This window comes from Alligator mississippiensis, chromosome 3 (assembly GCF_030867095.1).
Source record: "Alligator mississippiensis isolate rAllMis1 chromosome 3, rAllMis1, whole genome shotgun sequence".
NCBI classification, from domain to species: domain Eukaryota; kingdom Metazoa; phylum Chordata; order Crocodylia; family Alligatoridae; genus Alligator; species Alligator mississippiensis.
In genome coordinates this window covers 45,529,275-45,539,906 of record NC_081826.1, presented here as the reverse complement: position 1 = coordinate 45,539,906, position 10,632 = coordinate 45,529,275, and the positions used below count along the sequence as shown (strand labels likewise).

General features: G+C 44.3%; 1 long non-coding RNA gene across 1 annotated transcript; it reads left to right on the top strand.

Moving 5' to 3' along the window:
• The first annotated feature begins 2,212 nt into the window (after positions 1-2,212).
• LOC132249271 (uncharacterized) lies at positions 2,213-10,360 on the top strand. The gene is made up of 2 exons (XR_009460674.1): positions 2,213-7,431; positions 9,417-10,360. It is a non-coding gene; the product is annotated as an uncharacterized LOC132249271 (long non-coding RNA).
• The last annotated feature ends 272 nt before the right edge of the window (positions 10,361-10,632 follow it).

Here is a 10,632-nt window from a genome sequence, read left to right as displayed (position 1 = left end):
AATTTCAAGAATCACTAACAGTATTCTTAGATTCATACTCAAGGCTATCGGTATGACCTGTATTTTTCTTGTAGTAGTTTACTGTAGTGTAGCTACAATGTAAAATGTGAATTAAAAAAAAATAGTCAAACAAGACTCTACATGATCACTTAATTAAAAAGTCATTCCTTTTATGTCATTATACATTTATGGTGATCCCAGACATCTGAGTAACTTTCCTAAGTTGTTTTGTTCAGTTTGGTGTGTGGCAAAACTGAGGTGTTAATTTTGACATTGTGTGTTGTGCTTTATTTATTAATGCACCCTGTAAACATTTAACGAGTCTATTTATTTATGCTTTTTGATACATTCATGTTTTTAATGGGGTGTGGGGGGCCTCCAATTTTCTGTTTGCCCAGGGACCCAATGAATCTTAATCTGCCTCTGCCCATTAAGAGTAACTTAAATCTTTCTTTTTTTCTTCTTCTTTTTTTTTGGTAATATATTGGAACTATTTTAGACAATCATGCAAAAGTTCAAATAAAAAATATTTCTTCTAACATACATTGCACATTAATATTGGTTAATTCTATGGATTGTCTTGTGGCAGAGCTGTACTGCTACCAGGGTGTCCACGGGTGGCAGATCTTTAGTGAAGGTTAGCTGTGAAATAAGTAGGGATAACTGAAAAATAAGCATGGACCATAAAATGGACTAAGCGGCAGCAGCACCATTGGGATGCAATGGGGACAGCAGCTGGCAATGCTTTCCCTCCTGGAAGCCACATCCTTTGATGGTGCTGTGATGTGGCAAGTTCAGGTTGCTACTGTAATAAGCCTGCCAAGCCCCAAGCATGGGTCTACAAGTCATCAATGGTGGAGCAGGTAGAAGATGTTAGAATCTCACAGCTGTAAAAGTGGACACAGGTTGCAGTGGAATGAAATCACCATTTGTCTTTGCCTCCTTGCCATTGGATTAAGGGATTTAGGTCCCATTCTTTCAAGAACCATGTGGAAATTGATCTGCAGCAGCTTCTCCATAAAGAGAAAAGAAATGACACGTAGGCATCCCTAAACATAACATGTCTATCTTCTTCCTGCTTGGATAACCATGTCTTGTGGGATCACCTTTACTGCAGTCAAAATCAACAGACACAATCAATTTTGGGACCTGGAACATTAGGACCTTCATGGACAATCCTAATAGTGATCACTCAGAGCATCACCCCACAATCATAGCTTGAGAACTCAGGCAACATAGCATTAATGTTGCTGCACTGAGTAAGACCTGGCAAGTGGGAGGCGGGTAGCTCAAAGAACATGGTAGCAGCCATGCCTTTTTCTGGAATAGTAAACAGGAAAGAGAACACCAGCTTCACAGAGTTGGTTTTGCTGTCAAAATTGAACTCATAAATCAACTTGAGTTCCCAATCAGAATTAATGAGTGCTTCATGACTCTCTGTCTTAAACTGGTGGGAAGCCAATACACCACTGTCATCAGTGTCATATTGAATGAAATAGTTTGAATGTTTGTAAAGGTTGCCCATTAGCCAGTTTCAGGAAGAAGATAAGATTTATCTCCTTATCTAAGTCATTGTTTTGGGACTACGTGCAAAAGGTCCTGACTTTGCTTAAAGTCTTAATTTGAATTTTATCTTTAGAAGTCTTTTACAAAGAGAGCAAATATCCTGAGTTCCGAGAGATCAAACCCTAAGGCCTTTTGACCAGATTGGTAAGAAAAGGGCATTTGCAGTGATATGGAAGTTTCCCAAAGGTAATTTAAAATGCTCAACAAAGGCAAAAGAATCTGTTGAATAAGATCCGAGCCCAAATTTGGGAGTAATGACAGGTTTGAGTAGGAGGAGCCCATTGACGGCAGCTTGCTCAATAAAAACTGTAACTTACTGTCCCAATTGGGAGGTGACTATACTTGTAGAACAACCAAGGAAGAATCGCAAGTGTAGCCCGGATCAGACTGATCACCTGAACCACCCTCTCCGTGAACACGAATCTCTTAGTTCACGCTGAAGCTGCGGAGCACCTGAAAGGGACTGAAGGAAGGGGACTTAGTCCTATCACTGCTGAGGCCAGCCTATTGAATTGTATTGCTGAGGTGAGCCCATTCCATTGAACTGTACTACTGAGGCCAACCCATTGAATCGTACTACTGAGGAATGAAACCATATTTTGGTATTTGGGTTCTCGGAATTCTAGGATTGTAAGTATAATATGAAAAATAATAGTATTGATTCAAATTTAATTTTTAGTTGTAATTGTAGTTGTTTTTGTAACACTAATTCTTATAGCATTGTTTGGGAAGGAAGTGCATTTGGAGCATTGTTTCTGATATATGTAATTATTGTGTTTTTAATGTTTGTGGTGTTTCTTAAAGCTAAGCAGTGTTATATGCGTAGCAAAGAGTTTTAAAATAAAATTGTGTTGTATAAATTAAGTGTGTAATCATTGTGAAATCATGCAATCAGTTAACTACTCCCCCAGCCAGTGCATCAAAACGAATCAGTAAATTGTGTGGGATTTTCTCTATTCCATAACCCACTAGAGACAATCAGAGTGTATGCCCATACTCTTGATGCCATTGATGAAATCAAGGAGGACTTCTACACCAATCTTGATCACGTACAATCTGATGTTCCGGAGGGAGACAGACTTATTTTTCTTGGTGATTTCAAAGTCAGAATTAGAAGGGACTCAAACCTCTTGAATGGAACTATCAGCAAGGAAGAGTAAAAAAGGTCAGGTTCACTGGCATCCTCCTCTTGACCAAATGCACAAACTTGTATTTACCATCACCAACACCCTGTTCTACCAGAAATACAGGTACAAGACATCATGGCAACACCCCCAATCTAAGCATTGGCACCTGATTGATTTTGTTATTGTTCATGCTGAGGATCACAAAGATGTCTGCATCATCTGAGCTATACTAGTAGCTGACAATTGCTGGACCAATCGTTAACTCATCCACTCAGTTATGTCACTCAAACTGGATCCCTGGATCTGCAGCAGAAACAATGCCGACAGAAGATCAACATCAAAGGACTCAAGGACCCAATCAAGTGAGACCTCTTCCACCAGTGCCTCAACAAAAAACTCATGAATTCCAAACAACAGCAGTGGGAGAATCCTGGCAGTGCTTGGGGTGCCTTCAATCTATCTTCATCAGTACCTGCGAAGAGACATTTGGATTCTCTACCAGAAAATATCAAGACTGGTTTGATGAGAGAGACGATCCAAGAGTTGATCAACTGCAAGTGCAAGGCCTTTTGTGCTTGTCAGAATGACACCAACTCCAAGAAAAAGAAATTAAATCTCCAGCAAGCGAAGACAGGGGTTGGACTCTCAATATGAAGAACAGATGGTGGGAAGACAAGGTTAAGGAGATTCAACATCTCACTGACATCCACGATATGCACATTTTTTTCAATGCCACCAAAGCGATCTACAGTCCAAACACTCAGGGACAAACCCCCTTGAGACCTAAGACTGGAGGAGACCTGATCAAGGAAAAGGGAGCCAACCACTCCTATTGGAAGGAGCATTTTGAGGACCTCAAACAAGACTGTGTTGTTGATGAGAGTGTTCTAAACTCCATCTTTCTATACCCAGTGAGAGACAATCTCAGAAGCCCCCCCCAACCCTTGACAAGGTGAGGAAAGCCATCAAGCAGATGAAGAATGGCAAGGTATCTGGAGCTGATGGACTCCCTACTGAAATCTTCAAGCAGGGAAGAGAGAAGCTCACATCACAGCTCCATGCCCTCAGAGTAGCTTACGATCCATTTGGTAGTTTAGCTCCACTCTGACTAGAAGCTTGTTGGTACCCTCAAGGATTTAGAATGATGAGGAAATCCTAGATGACCTAAGGGACACTATGATTGTGACAGTCTTCAAGAAAGGAGACAAGTCCAGCTGTGGAAATTAAAGATATAGCCTTGCTGTCCACCACAAGTAAGTTCATTGCAAGAACCTTCCTGAACCATCTCCTTGCACTTGCTGAAGAGCTCGTCTCAGAGTCTCAATGTGGGTTTAGGACATCAAGAGGCACAATTGGCATGATCTTCTTATCTTTCCAGCTACAGGAAAAATGCGGGGAACAATATAAACCTCTGTACATGGCCTTCTTTGACCTCACAAAAGTCTTTGACTGTTAACTGAGAAGTACGGTGGAGGATCCTTCTGAAGTATGGATGCCCACCAAAATTCATCACCATTCTTTGCCTGCTCATGACAGTATGTGAGTGGTGGTTCTCAATAATCACCTATCACTGATCCTTTTGAAGTTAACAAGGAATTTAAGCAAGGCTGTGCCATTGCTCTAACACTCTTTTTGATATTCTTTACTGCAGTGCTACATTTCACCACCAACAAGCTTCTAGTCAGAGTGGAGCTAACCTACCAAATGGATGGTAGGCTATTTAATCTCAGCTGACTCTGAGCCAAAACCAAGACCACCACAACCTCAATCATCAAGCATGAGGTGCTGATGATGCTGTAGTCTATGTTCATTCAGAATCAGACCTTCAGGCAATCATCATCATCTTTACTGAGGCATACAAGAAAATGGGGCAGATGCTTAACATTCAGAAGACTAAGGTCCTCCTTCAACAAGCTCTTAATGAGCAGTCACCAGCTCCAATAATTCAGGTTCATGGTGAGACTGGAGAAAGTTGAGTATTTATTGTACTATCTTTCGCAGAAGGCTGACATTGACAAAGGACTTCAACATTGCCTCAAATGTGCAAGTGCAGCCTTCGGACACTTCAGGAAACAGGTGTTCAAAGATCATGACATTAGATCCAAAACCAAACTCATGGTTTATCAAGCAATTGTGATTCCCACCTTACTGTTTAGAGCTGAGACATGGACAATGTGGAGGAGACACTTCAAGTCACTGGAGAAGTACCATCAGCCCTGCCTGTAGAATATTCTTTGAATCCAATGGGAAGATAGATGTGTGGGGGCCGAGGGGGAATCGAGGATCGGGAACCCTCGGGAACGCTAGCTGGGGTTGCGGCTGCGATCCCGTGACGGGCAGATGGGTACTCTCTATCACCGGAGCGGAATTAGGCACAGACGAGACACGTATCAATTGGAAAAACAGAGATGGCTTTACTTACATTGTAGAGTCGTATACAGCGCAGGCAAGAAGTGACTTCACACTTCTATCGTAGTTGCAACAATTCTAATCTCTAGTCCCTAATCAAGGAGCTCTTGTAGACCGGGTAGCTCGGGTCTAACTCGGGCATGCAACACGGAGGATACGTCGTAAGGCTTCGTCGACGGGGAGTCGTTGGCAGGTGATCAAGCTGCCGGAGTTCCACTCCAGGGGGAATTGTGGAGTTCTCCCACTAGGGCAGAAACGCCCCTAACCTTTTATACGACTAGCGAGCCAATTGCCAGCCGCCACGTGGGAATAATTTAACATCAGCCAATCATGTTATGAAAATCTGCACTTCCTCGGCGGGAACTCTATCCCCGCCGGAACTCTTCACCATGCCGAGAATTCCCCTGCCTTACTGTGCCTTGTGCTGGAAAGTTCCACTGTGTCGAGGCAGTGATCCAAATCAGCACTGACAAGATGAACCAAGATTAGTGTCCTTTTGCAAGCAAACACCATGAACACTGATACGATGACCATCCAACATCAACTTCACTGGGCTGGCCACATCATCTGGATGTCTAACTCCAGATTCCCAAAGCAAGTTTTATTCTCCTATCTCAGTAAAGGCGTATGCTCAAAAGGAGGGCTGAGAAAACACTTCAAAGACGTCCTCAAGGCCAACTTGGGAAAATGCGACTCAATTTATAGGAGACTATCACCCAGGACCAGCCCAAATGGAGAACGAGTCTGCTGCAAGGATCTCAGTACTTTCAAACCTTGTGATGACAATAGGAGATGAAAAAAACAGGAGCAGCAGAAACAGCATCTTGCAGACTGAACCAAGAACCCACATGGAAACATGTGCCCAAGCTACAAAAGAGTCGATTGGTCCTGGATAGGCCTTGTCAGCCATCTTCAGACATAGAGATAAGACAATCATGGAAGACAATCATCCTCAACTGTAGGGGATTGCTGAAGAAGATGGATTGTATCCATAACCAAAACAACTTCCTTCAGCACCTGGGTTTTCCTTAGAGATTCTCTCCAACAACTAACCCACACTGACTTTATTGAGGCTATGAGATCACATTGTTCTCAGCATGGCTTGCATTCAAGAGTTACATTTTTCTACCTATGGTTCACATTCTTTTTGTTGTTTTTGTTTTCTAGCCAGACCTTGTAAAGACTTCTTCATATATCTGTATGAGAGTTGTGGGAACTTACTGCCTGCTAGCAGCCATGTGACATCAGTATTTGACACAACTTTGATGGTTAAATTGAAGTTCATGGTGCTATAATGGGATATGAGGAAAGGCTAATTTGAGGAAGGCTTACTTAAGAATGCTTAGTCCATCTTTTTCAATGAGAACCTCTTCCCAAGAAAGGAAAAATCAAATTGTTTCTCCTTCCTTGCTGTGAAGGCTATTATGAAACAACTAGGAAATCACTAGTAAGTTTTTTACTGTATCTTTAATCCAGCAAATCTCTCACTGAAATCAATAGTGTTTTGTCTCATTCTCCTATATTACATCTGTGACAATTGGGTAAAGAAACATCAAGTATGTAAATAATCATTATGTTTGCCCATTACTTTTTTCAGTAACAGATCTTCCTGTAGTGATTGCTGAACTCCAGCTTTCTGTAAATTATTTTATGGAAGAATCTTGGACATTGAGGCCCTTAGTAGAACTTATGTAAAGCTTGAAAGTGCTACACAGAGAATATTCCAAGCATTTTCATTTCAAATTCATTCACTCCAAGTAATTTTCATGTACTTGCAGCCATTGGGGAGCCCCTGAGTTGTTGCTAGGCAATGTGTTATGCTGTGTGAATGATTACCACTGCTAAGCTATGTCTGCAGCACCCTGAATATATTGCTAAGGCAACATGATTCCCCACATATATGCTGACCACCACCAGATAGCACCTTGTTATATAGCATGGGGGCCTGTACTTTAGAAGGCATCTTTGTCATTAACATCTTTGTTATTTTATATTGTCTTTGCCCTAACAGAGGAAGGTTACTGAGAAAATAATGCTGGAGCATCTTCAGTCACACCCTGAGTCAGGTTTCAGACAAGGATGTACACTGGTGTGGGGCTGTTGTTGTTAATTGTGGTTGATAATCTCTTTTATGTGATGAACACAGGTAATATTCCCTTGCTAACTGAAGAAACACAGGACTGGAAGGGGCCAAGGAATACAGTCCCCTGCATTCCCAGGAAACCTTTTAACCAGAGTCCTTATAACCATCTACTCCAACCCTTCACATACAACAGCCACAAACCATGTAATGAAAATAGAAACAAAAGCACCCGACAATGTGCCACAGGTAAAAATGCAGAGGAGATAAGGGAACTGGCAATGTGCTGTTATTGCAATGACAGAAGAGTAATTCAGTGAATATAGGCTCACAGGATCCTGGGTAAAGGACCATATTGATACTGGGTGCGTCTATGTGAGACACTTTACTGGAGACTACCACAAATGACAGTGCAGTAAGCATCTGCATCTACATGTGCAGATGCTTGATGCACGGTAAATTGCTCTAATCGTGGTTAAATTTGTTACCTGTAAGTACAAGTAGCAAATTTACTCATGATTAGTTAATGTGCTGTAGCACACATATAGATGCTGACTGGGAGCAAATTTGCTTCTCAGCCCCACTACTAGGGGGATAACCTCAGGCTAGCCTCAGGGCTCTAGGGATGGGAAACTCTCCTGCCCTAGCCCCAGGCCCTTAAGAGCCTGCTGGGATGTTGGAGCCCAGGGGCTTTTGCTGGCAGCCTGTGGCTGTTTCTGGCCACTACATCCTCTAGGACTGGCCCCAGAGCGGCTGGAGTAGTCTGCCCACAACCCAGCACTGCTCCCTGGCACCATATTGCCATGGAGGCACCTCCTAGGCCTGGCAGCACCTGGGCCCACCTGCAGCCACCTTGTGGTCACTGGGTCTCACTCCAGCTGGCCCCAGGTGACCCACAGCAGCCTGCCTGGACCCTACAGCTGGTGCCTGGCACCGCAGTCTCATACACCTGCCTGTCCCATGCCATGCCCCTACACTGGGTGCTACATGCACTTGGCCGGGCCAACCAGCACCAGGACTGATGCATGGAGGTCCAATGAGCTGTCGAGAAAGCCATGCTGATGTCTTCCCTAATGATACACACCACCTCCCAGGGCCCCAGCTGGTCCCAGGAGGAGACTGTGGACCTTGTAGCACTGTGGGGCAAGGCTGAGGTTCTCAACCAGTTTGTGTGGACCAGGTGCTCCAATGTGCACATTTACAAGGGGCTGTCAGGCCGTAAATGTGGGAGTGCAGGCATGATTGGTCAGTATACCAGTATACCAGTGCCACATAAAGGTCAAGGTATTGCAGGCACAGTGGGAAACTGTCACCAACCACAACCACCAGTTGGGGGCTGCCTGAAAGTCTATGCCCTTTATGTGGCAGCTGGATGAAATTCTCACACCCCAGGACCCCTGGCAGCAGCCGCGCCATCTATTTGGGTATGGGCAGCCTGCCCAAGCCTCCACTATGGCCTGGCACCCGCAGATGCATCACCACAGGAGGGACCCTCAGCCCACCAGGAGCCCATCCCAGTACATTCCCCACCTGAAGCATTGTCATACAGGTCCAGGAGCCTGGGCTAGCACCTGCCTTGCCAAGTCCTTGGCCTGAGCCCTGCCCATAAGGACAAGTTGGCCATGGCATTGCCAGTTGCCAGCAGCTCCCACTGAATACTCCCACTGCTCATAACACTCATAACATGGGCATGCACAGTGCTGGTGCAGGGGGTGGAGGGACTCACTCCAGGGTACCTCTCCAGAGAGGCTGTCTGGAGGGAGGGCAGGGGTGCCAGCAGCTCTGTGTCCCAGTTGGGTGGGAACCACTTGCCCCTTGTGCCTGGGCACTGTGGACTAGGCAGCACCACAGGAGATAGTCTATCCTGAAGGAGGAGAAGGGTTGTGGGGGGGAAAGTCGCTCTGGAACCACAGCAGCAAGTGCTGCCAGGAGCCAAGCCCGGTCCAATCTGGGAATGGAGCAGGGAAGGCAGGCTGCCTGTGGCCAGCACCCAGTAGTAGCCCACTGGCCCCTGGGGAGTAAGTGGCAATGGGGGACTTTGAACAGGGGGTTGGACTAGATGACTTCTTCGTCCCTTCCAACCCTAACTTTTTATGATTCTATGGCCCCTGGGCACCCAAGCATGCACAACCCACAATCTGAGGCCAGGCAGTGCATGGCACCTTGGTACAGATCATCTTATCTGAGAAATGTTGCAAACTCTCACAAACAACCTCTTTCTCCTGGCTTTGTAGGACCTGCAGCTGTGCACACGGGAGAGGGACCAGATGACAGATGGGATGTGCCATCAGGGTCACTGGCAGCTTCGGCTGGTGCCCTGCGGATGTGCTGGCTCTGGTAGCACAGGACTCAGGACTGGACCCAGCTGCTGGACCATCTGGTCATGGTGGCCTGTGATAGCCAGAACCAAAAGAGTTAATAAGCAGTTATAACAAAAGAAATCTGCTTTTTGAAGATATCTGAAATACAGCTTATAAAACTGTTTTTTGTCTGTCTGGAGTATAATCCACAAGAATTATATATAGCTTTTATACTAATCTTGAAACAGCATGACTTTTAAAAAGCAGAACTAAAGAATATAACCGCAGACTTAGCTAATTTTATAATTTTTTTCTGCTTAGAGTCAGTCAAATAAACTTAGGCAGGGACATGTTAATCTTAGACCCCAAAGTGATGTAGTGTGATTTGCTTATTGGGTAAACCCAAGCTTGAGTTGTAACTTATTGTAATGATTTCTAACACCTTTTAACCCCATAGGATAACAGCTATAGAATAACATTATAAATGATTATATAACCACACTAAGTAACCCTTGGGAAGGACGGAACAGAAGAGTCATTGCTGTCCCATTACCCCGGATCTCTGTTATTCCCTGTGTGAGCAAAGACCAGATCCTGACAGAGGGACCTCCCCACAGTGGTACAACCCTCCGAAAGTGTAGATCGGGGACGCCTGACTTCGCTGAATCAACTTGATGTGTATCTTCTGACTGAGGGACTATCGATAATTTGCTAACCAAGTGGGAACTCTTGGTTAATTTGTCTGTTTGTTTTATTATCACTGCCAATTTTAACTTGTATTGTTATGTTGTCTGTTTATTAGCTTAACCTTTTACTAACTGTCATATGTGCAAACTATATTTTTTGTTGTTATAAGTAAAATTTATTCTTTTTCATAAGTGAAACTTGTCAGTGCTTTCCTTCCCAACATCACCGCCTCAATGAGATCTCATCTTTTTTAGCACATTAAGTACGCACACTATGCATGGTGGGAATCCCCCATGTCCTCAGACAGGAGATAGTATTTCCCCTGTCAGTTCCTGTGGCTGAAGTTGAGGGGATCTGGGAAGGCCAATTTCCCAGATCCCCTCTGGCCAATTTCCTTAGTCACACTATAAAAATCTGTTGACTTTAGTTTTGGGACAAAGGCAAGAGGGTAATTTTGGGGCTT